This window comes from Brassica napus (assembly GCF_020379485.1).
Source record: "Brassica napus cultivar Da-Ae chromosome C9 unlocalized genomic scaffold, Da-Ae chrC09_Random_8, whole genome shotgun sequence".
In the NCBI taxonomy this organism is placed as follows: domain Eukaryota; kingdom Viridiplantae; phylum Streptophyta; class Magnoliopsida; order Brassicales; family Brassicaceae; genus Brassica; species Brassica napus.
In genome coordinates, this window is record NW_026014430.1 from 1 (window position 1) to 17,104 (window position 17,104).

General features: G+C 34.3%; 1 long non-coding RNA gene and 1 pseudogene across 1 annotated transcript; one reads left to right on the forward strand and one right to left on the reverse strand.

Annotated features, from left to right (window-relative positions):
• Positions 1–1,280: 1,280 nt before the first annotated feature.
• Positions 1,281–4,493, reverse strand: LOC106421455 (annotated as a pseudogene).
• A 4,856-nt stretch (positions 4,494–9,349) lies between these two features.
• Positions 9,350–10,236, forward strand: LOC125595198. Its single transcript, XR_007330100.1, has 2 exons — positions 9,350–9,966; positions 10,057–10,236. It is a non-coding gene; the product is annotated as an uncharacterized LOC125595198 (long non-coding RNA).
• The last annotated feature ends 6,868 nt before the right edge of the window (positions 10,237–17,104 follow it).

Sequence of the window (17,104 nt, forward strand, 5' to 3'; positions counted from 1 at the left end):
TGAATAAGTTTTTTCTACCTTTAGTGGAATCCTCACAAGCTTATTCATTATATTTTTCTTTTGTCCTCGTTAGCGTAATTGTGCGTTTTTATTGAAAAATTTCAAATTAAAGACTCAAATTTATTCTATTAAAATAGAAGTCACAGCTTTTTTTCATGTGTGATTTTTAAGTTGAAACACCCTTAAGAAATTTTATTAAATGTATTTTAATAAGCTAATAATATATGAATCTTTGAACTACTTTAATCATAATCTTTTGATATATTTCAATTTAAAATATACATACAATATATATATTAAAAAATTCGAAAATCTGTTTAAAAAGATTGTAAAAAAATTTCCAAAAATTATATGTAATATTTTAACTATATCGTAATGAGTTTTGAAATATTATTATACATTAATATTCAGTTATCTTTTATAAAATGGAAAATAAACATTTAATCATATTTTTATCTATTATATAATCATAATCAATCATATTAAAAAAAATTATTATGTTGATCTAAATATTTTAAAAACATATTAATTTTCAAAAAGTTTATGTAAATATTTTCACTAATTTCGTAATTAGCAATGAACTATTATTATGCATTAATATATATATATATATATATATATATATATATATATATATTCTATTAAATAGAAGTCATAACTTTTTTTTCATGTGCGATTTTAAAGTTGGACCACCCTTAAGAAATTTTATTAAATGTATTTTAAATACAAAATACTTTTTAAATATGGATTTTTCATGCACATATTATTTTGTTTTAATAATAAATGTAATACAACATAAATATATAATAAGAACAACAATACATGTGATAGTTTTAAGCAGTTGGTTATTTACAACATGTAAACTATAAATTATTGTATTTAAAATAGCTATATAACATTTAAATATATGATTAAATTAAAATGTATACCACTAATGATCTAAAATAAATATATGTGCATATAAAACTGAAAATAATACCGTGCAGTTGCGCAGATCAAAATCTAGTAGCAATTAAAAAAAATATTTAGAAAGAACTTTAAAGGAAGAGAAAGTTACAAACCCTAAAATTTCGAACAAAGAAAAATGAAGAAAAAATCTCTTCTTCGGAAAACAAAAACATCGTTTGACTCATAAATAAAAGCAAGAAACATTGTCATGACATTATTTCTCCACTTATTAGACAAATGTTTTTTAAATGAAATGCTAATCAAACAACACAAAACAAAACAAAACAAACAAACATAAGAGAGAGGTTCTATTAAAAACCTAAAAGATTCTCTTATGTTATTTTGTTCTCATTACCCTCTTTGTTATCGTTGCCGTTGTTGTTTTTGGCTAAACCCACCGACTCTCTTTTGCGAAACCTGAACCGGCGACATCATCACCGCCATCTTCCGTGATGTCAGCCCGCCTAGTTTGCTGTTGCCTCATCTTAAACTTGTTTCCGCCAGTGCTATCTTCCATATCATCAAATCTTCTTTGGCGTCTGAAAGGTATAAAGTTGTTGCTGTTATCAGAATTCAGTCTTCTCAAAGATCTTCCAGCATCATGTCTTTGGCCAAGCCCAAACCTCCTTCCCCTGAAGCTATTACGATTAGTTCCAGAATCATGGCTCCTCCTTTCATCGAATCTCGGCGGCGGCATTCTGTTTCTTGGAGGTGACATGAAACCTATTTCTTGATCTTCAAGAAACCGTTCCTGGAAAGGAAACCTCACGCTCTCCATCATCCTCTCCTCGGCTCTAAACCCATCCTGAGGATGAGAATCTATCTCCACCGTTCCACGGGACTGGAGAACGACTTCTAGATCTCCTAAAGACCGGAGAGTTACCTCTTCCTCTCCTATTACCACTCATCCAGTTGTGCATCCGACCATAAACTGGTTGTTATCACCGTGCCTGCCTCTCAATACACGATCCCCACCATTTGAAGACCTTCTAAACCGACCACCGCGTATCCCCCATTTGAGAAACGCTTACGTACATAACCATCAGGTTGTGATCCTTGTCCGGACCCTGATCCTGATTGATCAAAGCGGCCCATCATACCTAGATTTTCAGGGTGTGGAGGCTCGAGAACATAGGGAGGTCTGGAACCCGAACCACTAAAGTATCCTCTACCCAGTAAGTATCCTCTACCAGAACTCCTGTCATGTCTCCCAAAACACTTATATGGAGCCATGCTCAACTCTTCATTATCATCAGATCTGAAACAAAAAGGACCATTACTAGGTTAATAATGAACTATAAAAAGTAAAATTACCTAAAAATGAGGCATGGAAAGAAAAAACTTGTCTTTTCTTGGGATGGCATCATGCGAAGGCTCCTTAGATGTTTCGACACAAACCTCCTTGAAGAAGAAAGACTGCTTCTTAAGATGCAAATCATTCATGCGAGCCACATCATTCTTCTCTACGTCCCTTCTGTCTTGAGCCTCTCCAATTCTCAATGCATCATGAGATTTACGCTCTAATGGTCCCAACTTAGTCTCTGCCAAGATTCCCTTACCAAATCCTTCATCTTGTTGTCATTACTTTCAGCCATAGAGTAGAATCCTTCATCTTCAACCTTATTTTTCTCCCTAAGGTATGGCTCCCTTAATTCTCCATCCTCAAGCGGGGAATTATAACCGGATTTGAACTTATTTCCATTTCTAGCAGCTGCTTCAGCCTTAGGACCACATGGTAATGAAAACTTTTCTTGCCCAGCTGATGCAACAAACCCATCTAGATGGTCCTTACTACCATCAATAGGTTCCCTCTCTGTAGGGGGCATTGGATTTGTGATTGCTCCCTTCACATCTTTTTCAGAGGAATCATCTTCTACATCACAAGGTGGACCCCAAGCATCCATAGAAACATTTAAGTCCCAGTGTAACCTTAAATTCTTTTTCTCAGTAGGTTCACTGACCGATGATTTATCTGACTTTATGACAACTCCACTATCAGGTGCTAAATTTTCACTTTCACTTGCTCCCTTAGTAGCTATTATCATCCCTCCTACGCTCGCTATGCCCTTCTCATCAGCCAAATCAAACGAAGATTTTTCAGGAGCTGCATTATCCTTTTTGCCTTGCCCCACCTGATCTGTGGAACCAACCGCATGAGGCAATATGGTCGAGCCATCTTGCTGCTGAACAACAGGTTCTTCAGCAGGCAGACGGTCAACAGCTGGTGCAAGATCATTGCTCAAATTACACGCAGCATCCGCAAGTAACGCAATACCAGAAAAGTCAGGACCACTGCTATCATTCTTTGGGTTTAACTTCCAAACATGGTTGATCTCCGGCCGATGTTCTGAGATTCCACGTCGACTACATGACTTTCTTGGTGACGGGGAGGCAACCATCATTCCCCGCTTCTTCGAAGGAACACGCCTTACTCTTTCTGCCACATGCTGACCTAGAAACTGCCATAAACAGAAAGGACATAATCAGATATATATATATATATATAGAAATGTAGTGAGACCGTGAGGAACACAAAGGAAAGGAGAAAAAACCTTTCCAGGCTCTGACTCATTTGCTATTGTGCCTGATGAACTCTTGTCTTTGTTCTCAACATCTGAGTCTGCAACTCGTACAATTGCTTTCTCGTCACGCCTTGTTGAACTTTTGCTACCTTTCGCCATCCAAAGAAGCGTACTGTCATTGGTACTCTTAAGCTCACCACCGTTGGTTTTTGCCATGCTTCAATAAAATAATATTCCATTAATAAACCATATATGAAACAATACAAAACATAACCAGGAGCTATTGTGTATTGTCTATTATAGAATATTCACTGTAGATATACTTCACAGCTAGAAAACGAGTTAAAGACTCGTACCTGAAAATAATATCCCTAACTTTGAAGAACATTTTAACAAGCCTTCTTGGTATTAAAAGCATAACAATCTAGCATTTATTTCTGTTTTAATTCAATTATATCTGACTCCAGATCATTGTCTGCACACCCTTGATCAAAAGGGAAAGATTAAATGTTCATCAGCCGTGCACCGAGATAAGAAGGCAAGATCCATCAAAAAGAATTGTCATTGCAAAACTTCTTTCATTTTCAATCATGAAACACATCGATTCTTAAGCCTATCATATAAGGTCGTACATAGATTAATCAGAAGGACCACTAGTTCATATTCATATATATATTAAACTATTAATCTAATTCTATAGATATGATATCTAGATGGTACAGATTTCACCTCTATAAAATTTCATAGATTCAAATCCACCAACAACTTTTTCGACCTTGTGTGATAACTGATAATACTAATACTCACAGCTAATTGACCCAATACTAATCATTTCTTTGTCATTTTAAAACTGATAGGGCTGCTTGTAATAAGAATATATAATCATTATTATATATACATAAATGATTTGAATACAGTAAATATATGTTTACCTTTATACGCTTTCTTTTCCTCAAAACTTTGGAAGCACCTGCAAGTTCAGAAAAAAAAATGTACGTATAAATTAACAATGTTGAATTTAAAATGTTGACGTCATTTCGTGATAAAAAGCATGTCGAGAAGCAAAAATTAAGAAACAGTCAACAGATTTCTTGAGAAAGGAAACATATTCTTACCAACTCCTAAGCACTAATGCAAGTATGTGTATGTGGTCAGCCTTCTTCAGTATGAGCACTTATATACTGTATACATCTCAAAATCTATGGTTCTGATTAGAAGTCAAACATATGATATTGTATGCAAAAAGAAACATATTGAACATTACCATTCAAAATGAAAATGAAATCTGTTATATATTAAAAGAGAAGCATTGCAATTAATGCGTTCACACCAATATTGACACGTGTCGTTTAGAGAGACATTCTCACATATTTGTTTTCTTATTTTCCATCTTCTCGAGCATCTTGGCGTTTTTTTGTGTGATTTTCTTAACGAGCTTTTGATTATAAACTAACCTGAGAATTGAAACACTTTCTAAACAGTTTGTAATCTTCTTCACACCTTCGAGGTTTCAACTCATCAGACATCAGGTGATGACAATTTTATAAAGAAAAAGGATTATAAATTGCTAACTGAGATGAAAAGAACTATGTTTTAAGACAAAACAGAGAAATCCAACACATCCGTTAGTCTACTGAACATAGAAGTATCCTCTTCCTTCTTCGCATGTCCTAAACGACGATCCATCTAGGTTATTCTCGGCGAGGTTCTTGAGATGGGGACTTTAGTCGTGGACAAGCGTCACGTAAACTGAGATGAAAAGAACTGTGTTTCTCGACCGAACCTGTGAGAAATCCAATGCATCCGTTAGTCCATTGTTGAATTCTTGAAGAGGAGAAGAGAACCTGTAAGTTTCTGTTCATTAGATTGGCTTTGTGAGGCAACTTCTTTTGCATCTTTGTGCGTAGCTGTTGATTACTACTGTCAAAAAGAGAACTCTTCTCCCATTGTTTCGTCAAACTTAGAGTTATCGTTATTACAAACTACTGCAGCTCACGAACTCTTCTCCCTTTTCTTTCGTCAAGCTCACGAACACAAATGATAAAAATTTACATTGCCAATGATAATAATTTTACGCTTGCATGGCTGGCCAGCACACTCTTACCTACCATACGTTCTTATAAGCATATTGTTTATTCTTTATTATCACGTACAAATTAATGGAGGTGGTGCATGCGAAGGCAAAAAGGGTCGAAGTATTATGAGATCATGGAGATTCTGCAACAGAGTTGATAATCGGTACATAACCTATAGGATAAAGACACAGCTTTCAAGCTAAACTAGAAGAGTCTCCTTTTTTTCTTGTGTTGTGCAGTTTTGTTGTAGATGAATGGCTAAGAAAGAAACGTAAAAACCAAAAAAAAAGTTATATTCATATGCGACTATTATTAGTTCCAAGTTGGAACTTCTGATTGTGGGTTTACCGAATCGAGCAGGTCGGTTCCGAGTTGGAACGTCTATTGAAATCAACGAAGGTAAACCACGCTTCAGTTCGGTTATTTAAAGTTTACTATATGATGGTTGCCTATTTTGCTAATATGCGTGATTGAGTTAATCATGAATAGGGGATTGCATATATTTCAAAATTTTAGTTTATAGCAATAGATTTAATTTGTATTATAAATTTTATCTTTATGCGTCTTAATAAAATTGAGCTTTTTATTTATAAGACTTCTTCTACAATATTCTTCATCGTTAACCTCCAGCACTTTTGTGAATTCTCCAAACCAAAATCAATAAGACTTTCGAATGGTTCTTATATTTCAACAGAGTAAAATACAATAAAATCCAACATACAATCAAACCGATGTCTACATTTAACAGACTTTATGTTTTTTTCTTATAAATACCAAAAATAATAATTTCATCCCGCGCAAGGCGCGGATTATCACCTGTATGTAAAGTATACAAATCAATTAAAAAGTTTCCATATTTTTTTTCCTTACAGAATATGTTACCAAACTAAATAATGTTAAGTCAACCAAAATATTGAGTTCAGTGCTGAATGACTCATGTCATAACTTTTTGTGTCACTTAATTCTTAATTTAGGGTCATCGAAATAAAGAAAGTTAGAATAAAAACAAGTGTTGTTACCTCAATTGGAAATATATGTAAGCAAAAATGTTCCATGAAGAATTGACATCTCTGATAAAATCCTCTATTTATTACTTGAAAATCATTTTGAAGGTAAATGTTGATGTATCGTTACAACAATAATTCTAACAAAAATAATTGTCGTGTCATTTCCACGATGATTCTCCCAAAAAGCTGACATGTCATCACTTTATGCATTTTCACAAAACACATTAGATAACAATTTTCACAAAATTAATTACAATAAATCACATCAAATTTCATCGTCAAATTCCCTTAAGAAAACGTAATATATTTTCCATATTAATCGTAATACATTTTCAACCAGTCAAAAGTCCCTTAAACAAATGTATTAATCATACACGTTGAAAATCTATATATATAAAATAGATTTTTCTCTCTTTTTATGACATGTGGAATGGGGGGTTAGTTGACATATGTCCTCTTTTTGTCTTTTTATATTTTAGATCCATCTTCTTTTAGATTATTTCCATTTGGTTCATTATTTTCTAATTATGCACTATCTAATCCTTCTCACACTAACCATTGTCATTTGAAGTTTGATAATCTATTTTATTGTTCAAAAAATTGCAAAACGAATAAAGAAATAAGTAAAAAAAATATAAATATATTTTAAATATTTAATTTATTCCCAACTAAAAATAACATAAACTTTCCCTATTTTATTATTTTTACTATTTTCTATTATTTCATTTACAACTATATATTTATCTTAGTATTAAGCAAACTAAAGCAGAACACATAATCTAAAAACATAAAACCTCCATAATTACAGTAAACAAATGCTAAAGTAACACTAACTCAATAAAAGTCCAAAGCTCAAAGGCGATCAAGAACGAAAACTAATTTACTCCACTTTATCATAGAGTGTCTTGGCCAAAACAATCAAAAGTCAGAAAAATGTAGAAAGATAATCTTGAGATAAAACAATCTCTCGAACACAAAGGAGCATGATCAAGGACCAATGCAAAGAACCAAGAAAACGGGTTAGAGGAAGAATAATCAACATAAAGCCAAAATCACCACTAAGCAGGAAGAGACATACATAACGAACGATAAGCACAACCACCAGCTAAGAGGTAAGAAACAACTCACAAACTAAACAAGCACAAACAAGATGCCTATGCCGGTGAAGAACCACAAAGCTCTGGATAGAAGGGACCAAAGCTCCAAGAAACTAATACCGCACACTTATACTAAGGGAAGCAAGGGAAGAAGAGAACAACCTGAATGAGGGAGAACGAAAGCCAACCCCAGAGAAACCAGAGCCCAGACTTGAGATCCGAAACAATCTTCCAAATCTATAGAGCATACTCAGTGGAGAACACTATCCAAACCTGGACTGGCAAACATGGCGAAAGGGAGAGTCACACAGACGCAAGCAGCGATGAAAGCTGCAACGAGATGAGGGAACATAGATGGAAGGGTAGACAAAACAAAATCATCAAATCGTGTAGCCGTCCTCGAGCTATAGAAGTCATATCACCAAAACCCATATCTTGAAAACCAAGACGAGAAGGGACTATTAATGGTAAGCCAGCGACGAGGAAAACAACTTTAAAGATGACTAAACTCGACCCAACCCAAGGAGATGTAGTTCCTAACAAGAGCCGAAATCTAAAAAAGAGGAGAAAAATGTGAGGAAGAACAAGAGCACTTATGTGAGTCTTTTTTGGTGATGGTGAGAATCACAACACATCGGAAAGGTAAACGAAATGCATAGATGGTGAGACTCAATGTAAAAATATAGGGAGAGAGCACAAAACATCTTTAAAAATTAATGTTCAAATAATTGGAAGAATATTAATTTTTACTCTGAAATTATTAGCCTTAGAATCAACAAATGCCTAAATGTAAAATTATTGAAATTCAATATGCATTACATCACAAACTCACTCCACCACTAATAAGTATTATTATACACACAACAACACACTATTAGAAAACAAACACATAATATGTTAGCATATCACCTATTACTACATAACATAATAAAAATACCAAATAATGCTCTTAGCAAATAAAGACGATCACATAATTAGTTAACTATATCATCCGAAAAATAATAATTAACAACAATAAAATAATCTTCCGCGTGAAGCGCGGACATGCCCCTAGTAGGATATATAATAATGATTAGGGGTGGGCGTTCGGATTTCTTTCCGGGTCTGTTTGGATTTCGTGTTCGGTTCATATCTTTGAGGATTCAGTTTGGATTTGGATAACCAAATTAAATTATTTTAAAAAATTTAAAATTTATTATATGCTTTAATTTTTTAAAAATTTATAAATAATAGAATATATTACATATAGATTTGAATAACATATGTCAGAGTACCTAACTTAACATATAAATTGGTTTGGTTTAAATATTTAGATAGATGATTAATAATTATTTAAGTATATTTAGAGTTTTGAGTATATTTTAACTTTTCACAAAAAAGAGAGTATATTTTTAACTATTTTAGATATTTATGTTTGATTACTTTAATATATTTTCAAGTATTTAAACGAACTTAAAAGTATCATATATATTCTAAATGTTTATATATATATTAAATCTCAAAATAATTAATATATATAAGTATATAAATCTATTTTGGATACCCAAAATACTTCGGTTCTGATCGGATTAGATTTCAGTTCTTCAAATACCAAAATTTTGAATAATTCGGATATTTAATCAATTTCGGTTTAGATTTGGTACTACTTATTCGGATTGAGATCGGTTCGGTTCTTCGAGTTTTTCGTCCAACCCTAAATAGTGACATAAAAACAAATAGCATCATATTTTTAAAAAAATACACATGTACGGGTGCGCGGATCAAAATCTAGTATTTATTGAAACAACTCAATATGTTTAGAGGATGACTGTTTGCAGTTTTTGGATTGGTTTTTGGTTTTTGTTTTTCCCAAAACTATTTTACATCCAATCATGATTTTGAAAAAAATAGATTCCCTAAAATGTAGGAAAACTAGTTTTATAATAAGAAAGATCGAGTTTATAATACTTGGCAATATTTCTTGGTTCTGTAATGTAAATACATTTTCAACGTGATCGGCCCGCCCTACCGGCGTAATATTTCTATGTTATTATTTCTTATATAATTTTGAAACGTGTGTTTCAGGTTCACATTTGCACTTTGTAATTCAGACGAAAAAAAATCAAAACAAGAGATGGCTACGGGGACTGTTTACTAGGATTTTGATGGATTTACAAGGATGGAATCCGGGGGATTTCCGAAAGGCTAATTGGTGGGAGGATTCTCATTACGAAGATTTTGGGAAAGGTTGGGAACAAAAGGAATCGAGGATCGAAAGGAGAGATCTTATGGATCCTCGAGGGAATCGCTGGAAAAATGGAAGGTCTACGCTGGGAAGGTATGGAGGATCCGGGAAATCTCCGACTGGGATCAGTTTATTGGATCTACCTTCGTGTATCTCTCTCACACGAGATTTTTGTTACCACAGGTTTTGAAGCTTTTTGGTTCACGAATTTAGGATTCACGGGATCATACTGTTTCTTTTGGACAACGAGGTCGGGACAAGGACTCTATTTTCTTCAGGTGTCTGTTATATGTGATAATCAGGTTAAACAAGAGTTGGTTTTTTATTTCGTTAACCTACATTAAGGGTTGGTCTTTCGGGTTTTTTTTTTTTGACCACAAGAACCACAAACTTAAGAAGACCAAAAACCAACACATGTCACAACTACAAACCCAAAGGGTACACACTCGGCAGAACAATCGCAGACCAAAGCGAAAAACAGAGCCAATAACTACGAACCACACAACTGTCACCATGAACCAGAGACACGAAATGGTAGACTTTTTTAGGGAATGGTAGATGATCAAAAAAAAAAGTCGATCAAAATGTTAGATGGTGACAGTGTGTGGTAGATGATCCGTATGATTTTTACACGAATGTCTTGATTTTTTTTTGGGAGGAAGCAGAAATGGTAGATGATCCGTATGATTTTGACTGGAGTGGCCCACGGTTTTATATTTGTCATCAGCACCTACCGATACTGGAGACTGTAGTGGGCTTGGATGGGTTAGAAAGGTTTTGCGGGATATGTATGGTTTCTTCATACCAGATTTCAAGCTTGAAAGAGCAAAGCGAAATAAATTTTTTAATGGATGTTCTCAGTTGGCATTGTAGAGGTATCAAACAAGTAATAAAAGGGGAATATGCTCGAAGGAGAGAGTGTCCACGTCAGCCAATTAAATCAACCTATAAGAGAAATCATTTCTGCCATGTCATCTATGTTTAGCCAATTCTTAAAAAAAATCGGGCCTCGTGCTTTTAGGATCTTGGATCTTCGGAAATCAATTATCTGAGCTACATATACGGCCCAGGTGAAAAACACTTGACAAACCCTAATCCTCTAAAACATCGGTTTACTAACTCATTCTATTCAATCGTTTTCTCAATTTCATCTTCTTCCATCTCCGTTACCCATCCTCCTCTGCAATTAATCGTTTCCTTTCACCTTCCTCTCTTCATTCTTTATAAACTCTTTCTTCTTAGCTTACTACAAATCTAAACTCGAAAACCTCCTCTCAGTAAACTTAAGCCATGGCGATGAAACCCAACTGAAAACATACTGCAATTACCAAAGGTATAGTTTTAGTAGATTAAGGGTTTCATTGTTCTCTTTCTTCGACCTTTCAACCTTGCCGTCTTCGCTGATTTTAACATGCAAACCGACGATTTGTTTTCTTAAGAGAAGAAGGAGCCAGTGCGCCGTAGGATGGAGCAGACGGTGGCGTGGATGAGGATGTCGGCTTTGGTGCGTCGTACGGCACAGCGTAAGGAGAGGAAGTTGATGACCGTATGGTGGATTGTTTCCGTCGGAGGAGTAAGGTAGCTGAGGAGGTGGCTGTTGATTTCCACAACCGTAACAGTAACCTGACATCGCTGGAAACGAAAAGGTAAACACTGTTCAAAAGAGATCGAAGAAGAGGATGGTTTAGCCTTAAAGCTCTGTTTCTTTTAGTTTTTGATAGACTTTTTTTTTTTGTTTCTACATGACTTAGGAGAAAGAAGCAAAGAAAGAAGCTTTCAGAAAGTATTTAGAGTTCAGTGGAGTTATTGATTCTCTCACCAAAGGTATTGTTTCTTTTTGTACATTACACCATTACTAAACATACTACAACAGTTTCTGTATCAAATAGACATTTGGTATAGAGTCATTTTTTATGCATATGAACTTCGTAAATAGTTCTTTTTTTTTGGCCAGAGGGGACATAGACAACATGGGAGCAGAAATAAATGTTACCCTCATCTCAGAGGCCAGGGGTTCCTCAACGATTCTTTGGTGTGGTAAGATACTTTTCTTTAAAAGTTACATGGAGTCACTTTAGTTGGAATCACATTATTATTTCCTAAAGTTAGATGCTTATGTCGTCATTACATATGTTTCTTTTAAATTAATAACCTCTTACTTTTCACCCCTAAAGCTTAGAATCTGGGCCTTTTGAAGATATTCAGAATCGGATACATGATGCGATGGAGGAATTTGTAATAACAGGTAATTGCCACATTAGCACTTATTTTTAAGCATCTGACACTATTTTGGTAGCGTATATAAGTTAAAAGATAGTGAATTATTTCCGAACATTTGTAGCCAATAATGACTTAGACGATCTCATACAAGAAAGGAAATGCCAACTTGGACTTTTCAGGTGGCTCTTATATCTATGTCTCTGGAAAGACATGTTTCTTAGCTGGAACAGAGGATGTGCACTTATGTTATAAATTATAGGACTGGGCCAAGGGATAGGCCGCAACGTTGGGTTTGGAGGATTGCAAGGAGAATGTTGACAGAGATGGTGGCGATGACATAAGATGAAATGGCGGTAAAGAGAAGAAACATGTGGTGTTGGACTCCAACAAAAGTTAACTATTTTAGGATGTTTTTTAACCAGTATTCCACTTCTGAGCAGCCACTGATCGATATGTGTAAAAGCGAAATCGTAGTCGTGTGTATGTGAAAGAGAAAAAAATGAGCAGTTGAAGAATCAGGTGGAAAATAAGGGATACTTTTATGCAACAATTGTTATTTTCAGATCAGCTTTCTCTATTTGTAGGAGAGAATATAAAGATAAATAAGTTTTGCAATAGTGGTCGTTTTGACTGTAATTTCCCAAGTGTACGAGTTGTTTTGTGTAGAGAAACAAACATTCGTTGTCATCATGAGTTTTTATTTTTGATCAGAAAAAGAGAGAAAATAACATTCAAGGTCATCATTGTGAAATCCAATTACGATTTCTCCTCTGTTTTTGGGGATTGTTATGAAACTAGGGTATGCTTCTGATTTTCATAGCTCTCTTTAAATCTTTAAAAAATCATTCTAAGTTTCAAACAAGAAACACTGCAGTTTTGGTGTGCATAATTGTTTGCTTGGTGACATATTCTTTGATTGTTTTGGGCTGGAATATAAACCCAACATATTGTTTTGTTCCATTTAATTAGGTAATTATATATATGTTTTACGATGTTATCGTTGCTACTATGTGGAAACTAAGAATGAGATATTTGATTAGATAGGAATTATATACTTTCATTCAATAAAGCCAACACTAGAAAGACTAAATGATTTAGTTATTTCTTTAAGAAAAAAACAATTTTCAGAAAACATTTATACGCAGTCTGGTTTATCTTATTTTCAGATTATTAATGGTTACACTACATTTAATTTATTTTGGTTAAATTATGTTTGGTTCACTCAAAGTAAATTATTTAATAAGATAGGGTATAAAACTTAAGTAAAATTATGTTAGAAATATAATACTTTATTAATTTATAACACTATTAATCTATAATATATTTTCAAATAGTATAAGCAAAATTTTCAACAATTTTTTTTATAAAAAAGTACAAGAAAATTTTAATAGAAATGAAACAAATATATATTATAAAACATCATTTGTTGTTACGTAATATATACTAAGACAATATTGAAACTATTTATATATTACTTTAAATTAGAAATTTTTATAATTTTATCACATTACAATTGATTTTCAATTGATTTAGTTTGGAGGTGGGTGTATTAATTTATTATCGTGAGAAATTAGTTATTGTAATAATATTAAAATCTGATACTCTTAGAAATAAGAGAAATATTAGTTATTCTTACTTTAAATTTTTTTCAAATATATCAAATTGAAACAGAAATCAAATAGAAATATAAATCATTACATTTTCATTAATTTTCTGATTTAATAATTCTGTGTTCTTTAACAAAACAATTTTAGTGGTTTTTTACCTCACACCAACAAAATTTAACAAAGTTTAAAATATAATTTTAGAATAAAAAGAGATAATATTTATTATTTTCAATAAAGTAAAATTTTAAATATTTTATAAAATTAAAATACAATACACTTAAACATAAAATAGTTTTAGTGTAAACTCGCCCGTAGGGCGGGCCAACCCCTAGTAAGAAGTAAATGGACAATTAGTTATATCAGGGAGATTTGGCATAAAAATAATCCTGAGTTTTTAATTTTATCAGAAACAAAACAAGATTTTGATTTTGTTCAAGGTTTCCAGACTTATTTCGGTTATGACAATCTTGTTACGGTGGATCCGGTTGGTGCGAGTGGAGGTTTAGTCCTATATTATAATAATGAGTATCAGGTTAACATTTTATATACGAGCAACCGAATGATTGATTTGGAAGCAGTTGCTCTTGGGAAAAGAGTTTTCATGACTTTTGTCTATGGAAAACCGGTTCAAAAATTGAGGGACAACGTGTGGGAGCGATTGACTAGATTTTTTCTGGCAAGATCAGAACCATGGTTTATAATTGGAGATTTGAATGAGATAACTGACAATCATGAAAAAGAAGGTGGTGTTTTATGAAGTGCATGATCCTTTCTATCTTTCAATATATGATCAGGAACACATGATTACTAGAATTTCCGGCCCGGGGAAATCAGATGTCCTGGTAAGGAAGAAGAAAGCAAGGAAAAAGAAATAAAATAATGGTTCGGTGTCGTTTGGACCAAGCATTAGCAAATGAAGATTGACATTCGCTTTTCCCATGTTCTTACACAGAATATTCAGGAATGGTGACGTCCGACCATCGACCAGTGGTGGCTCATCTTGATAACAAAGTATCAAGACGGAGGGGACAATTTAGTTTTGACAAACGATGGATTGGACAAGATGGTTTATTGGAATCGATTGAGAGAGGTTGGGGTGAATTGTCAGAGGAGAATCCGACGGATTTCGTTTCAAAAATTACAAACTGTCGTCATGAGATATTTACATGGCGAAAGAATAATCCACCATATGGAAAAGAGAGGATCGGGGAGCTTCAAAACGCACTCGAAGAGGTACAAACAGATAATAATAGAACTAAAGAAGACATTCTTGAGGTTTCAAGGAAGTTACAAGAAGCATAAAAGGATGACGAAGATATCTGGCAACAGAAGAGTCGTAATATGTGGCATACTTCAGGGGATCTTAACACTAAGTTCTACCATGCCCTAACAAAACAACGTTGTGCCCGTAATCGAATTGTGGGCCTCTATGACTCTGATGGAAACTGGATAATTGAGGAACATGGGGTAGAAAAGGTGGCAGTGGATTATTTTAATGATTTGTTTCAGACAACGATTCCTACAGACTTTGATGGTTTTTTAGATGAGATTCCACATTCTATTACTCCACAGATGAATCAACGGCTGCTTCGGTTAGCAACCGAGGAGGAAGTTCGACTGGCTTTATTCATGATGCACCCATAAAAAGCTCTTGGGCCGGATGGAATGACGGCTCTCTTCCTCCAATACTCCTGGCACATAATAAAAAAAAGATCTACTGGAAATGGTCAACATTTTTTTGACATCGGGAAAACTGGATCCAAAGTTAAACATTACAAATATTTGTTTGATTCCTAAAAAGGAGAGTCCCACAAGGATGACTGAACTCAGACCTATTAGTTTATGTAATGTAGGATACAAGATTATATCTAAGGTATTATGTCAAAAGTAAAGGCTTGTCTTCCATCACTTATCTCAGAGACGCAATCGACTTTTGTGCCTGGAAGATTGATATCGGATAACATACTCATAGCTCAGGAGATGTTCCATGGATTGAGGACTAATAAATCGTGCCAGGATAAATTTATGGCAATAAAAACGAACATGAGCAAAGCTTATGACAGAGTTGAATGGATTTTCATCCAAGAACTATTGACCAAGATGGGGTTCGATAATCATTGGATCCAATTAATGATGGAGTATATTTCCTCGGTTCAGTATAGGGTTTTATTAAATGGTCAACCAAAGGGACACATAATATCAAAGAGGGGACTACGATAGGGGAATCTTTTATCTCCTTATTTGTTTATCATGTGTACGGAAGCACTGATAGCGAATATTAAAAAGGCGGAGAGAAATAAACAACTGACGGGTATAAAGGTTGCCAGGACTTGTCCCCCAATTTCTCATTTACTCTTTGCAGACGATAGTCTTTTTTTCTGCAAAGCACAAAGGGAGGAATGTCAGACAATTCTCAGGATTCTAAAGGAATATAAAGGGTTTCGGGACAGCAAATAAATTTCAAGAAATCATTGATTCAATTTGGACACAAGATTGAAGATTCCACAAGACATGAACTAGGGGATATTTTAGGCAAACAAATTTAGGAGGAATGAGGTCATATTTAGGCATTCCGGAGAATCTGAGAGGATCAAAGGTGCAAGTTTTTGGATTCGTTCAGGATCGTCTAAATAACAGAGTAAATGGATGGACTTTCAAGTTTTTCACCAAAGAGGGGAAATAAGTGATTATAAAATCTGTGGTAACAGCTTTGCCAAACCATATAATGTCATGTTTTCGAATTCCAAAAACGGTAATGAAGAAGTTAACTAGTGTTGTGGCACAATTTTGGTGGAGTCCAGAGGGTAATAAGAGAGGTATGCATTAGAAATCGTGGGATAAACTATGTAGTTCTTAGGATGACGGAGGTTTGGGATTGAAAGATCTCACATATTTTAATACAGCTATGCTTGGGAAACAATTTTGGAGATTAATATATAAACCGAATACATTATTTTCTCGTGTATTCAAAGGGAGGTATTTCAGGAATGCATCACCCCCTGGAACCCATTAGATCATACTCGTCATCTTATGGCTGGCGCAGTATTGTCTCTGCTAGATCTCTGGTTAGCAAAAGACTAATCAAAAGGGTGGGATCAGGATCATCTATCTCAGTATGGAATGATCATTGGCTTCCATCCACTCGCCCGAGACCAGTAAATAAAAATCAACACAATCTTTACCCGGAACTAACAGTGAATTCTCTCATCGATGGAACATCGAGAACATGGAATTTACAGGTTATTCGGACTCTGGTGAACCCGCAAGACGTGAAAATTATTGAAAGTATTCCTTTAAGTCGATTTCATACAGATATCGAGATGGATGGCATTTTACAAACAATGGGAGATACACAGTTAAATCTGGATATCATGTGGATCGAGTGTATCCGGATAGAGAAAGAA